Here is a 2,500-nt window from a genome sequence, read left to right on the forward strand (position 1 = left end):
AATTCCATCAAGAATGTCCATGAATTTGATTGAAATGATGAAAAGAGCAACGAAATTGCAGGGGAAAACACGTTAAGACGTAGTTTTTGCTTGCCTGCTGTGCCCATAGGCGCGCCCCGTGCCTGCCGAGCCTACCCCCACACCCACCCTCCCCCTATATATGACTGGAAGGCCATTTTCAGTTTTGTAGAAAAAGTGCACTTTTTTCCCTGTATCCATAAGTTTTTAAAAGTGCTTAAAAGTGGACCTAGAAGACGAATTTTTTTTTGAATTTTTTTATGGTTGTTAGGGACATTAAAACAAGCAAAACCACGAAAGAATCGTAATATTCCGATGTCGGATGAATTAATTACGAATTTTTCGGCCGAAACTTCGCAAAGGGCGGATACCACGTAAAAAACAACCTAGAAGTCGAATTTTGACTTCGTTTTTTTTGTGCACACCCCACACAATAAGTATAAGTGGACTGGAAAGTGGCTAAGCGATCCGACGAAGTTTCGATTGAGTTTGATTTTTTGGCCGAAAACTCGAAAAAAGGCGGATTTGACGTAAAACGCCGCCTAGAAGTCGAATTTTGAGACGGTGTCTTGTGTGCACACTCCACACAATATGTATAAGTGGACTGGAAAGTGGCTAAGCATTCCGAGGAATTTTCGATTTATTTTGATTTTTCGGCCGAAACGCCGAAAATAGGCGGATTTGACGTAAAACGCCTCATATAAGTCGAATTTTGGGAAGGTGTCTTGTGTGCACACTGCACACAATATGTATAAGTGGACTGGAAAGTCGCTAAGCATTCCGAGGAAGTTTCGATTTATTTTGATTTTTCGGCCGAAACGCCGAAAATAGGCGGATTTGACGTAAAACGCCTCATATAAGTCGAATTTTGGGAAGGTGTCTTGTGTGCACACTGCACATAATATGTATAAGTGGACTGGAAAGTGGAAAAATATTTTCGGAGCACTTTGATTTTTTGGCCCCCCGCGTGCCTTGCCACGCCCTTGCTTATAGCAAAACGAGACGGGGCCTTGGTCCAACTTGGCATAGGCATGGAATTTGATCTTTATTACTTGGCCACGGTCATGCCACGGTACATGGAGGTTGCTTGACACCCCCGTGTGCATTTCGGAGCACTTTGATTTTTTGGCCCCCCGCGTGCCTTGCCACGCCCTTGCTTATAGCAAAACGAGACGGGGCCTTGGTCCAACTTGGCATAGGCATGGAATTTGATCTTTATTACTTGGCCACGGTCATGCCACGGTACATGGAGGTTGCTTGACACCCCCGTGTGCATTTCGGAGCACTTTGATTTTTTGGCCCCCCGCGTGCCTTGCCACGCCCTTGCTTATAGCAAAACGAGACGGGGCCTTGGTCCAACTTGGCATAGGCATGGAATTTGATCTTTATTACTTGGCCACGGTCATGCCACGGTACATGGAGGTTGCTTGACACCCCCGTGTGCATTTTCGGAGCACTTTGATTTTTTGGCCCCCCGCGTGCCTTGCCACGCCCTTGCTTATAGCAAAACGAGACGGGGCCTTGCTCCAACTTGGCATAGGCATGGAATTTGATCTTTATTACTTGGCCACGGTCATGCCACGGTACATGGAGGTTGCTTGACACCCCCGTGTGCATTTTCGGAGCACTTTGATTTTTTGGCCCCCCGCGTGCCTTGCCACGCCCTTGCTTATAGCAAAACGAGACGGGGCCTTGCTCCAACTTGGCATAGGCATGGAATTTGATCTTTATTACTTGGCCACGGTCATGCCACGGTACATGGAGGTTGCTTGACACCCCCGTGTGCATTTTGGAGCACTTTGATTTTTTGGCCCCCCGCGTGCCTTGCCACGCCCTTGCTTATAGCAAAACGAGACGGGGCCTTGGTCCAACTTGGCCTAGGCATGGAATTTGATCTTTATTACTTGGCCACGGTCATGCCACGGTACATGGAGGTTGCTTGACACCCCCGTGTGCATTTTCGGAGCACTTTGATTTTTTGGCCCCCCGCGTGCCTTGCCACGCCCTTGCTTATAGCAAAACGAGACGGGGCCTTGGTCCAACTTGGCATAGGCATGGAATTTGATCTTTATTACTTGGCCACGGTCATGCCACGGTACATGGAGGTTGCTTGACACCCCCGTGTGCATTTCGGAGCACTTTGATTTTTTGGCCCCCCGCGTGCCTTGCCACGCCCTTGCTTATAGCAAAACGAGACGGGGCCTTGGTCCAACTTGGCATAGGCATGGAATTTGATCTTTATTACTTGGCCACGGTCATGCCACGGTACATGGAGGTTGCTTGACACCCCCGTGTGCATTTTCGGAGCACTTTGATTTTTTGGCCCCCCGCGTGCCTTGCCACGCCCTTGCTTATAGCAAAACGAGACGGGGCCTTGGTCCAACTTGGCATAGGCATGGAATTTGATCTTTATTACTTGGCCACGGTCATGCCACGGTACATGGAGGTTGCTTGACACCCCCGTGTGCATTTTGGAGCACTT

Source organism: Trifolium pratense, unplaced genomic scaffold (assembly GCF_020283565.1).
Source record: "Trifolium pratense cultivar HEN17-A07 unplaced genomic scaffold, ARS_RC_1.1 scaffold_126, whole genome shotgun sequence".
NCBI lineage: Eukaryota > Viridiplantae > Streptophyta > Magnoliopsida > Fabales > Fabaceae > Trifolium > Trifolium pratense.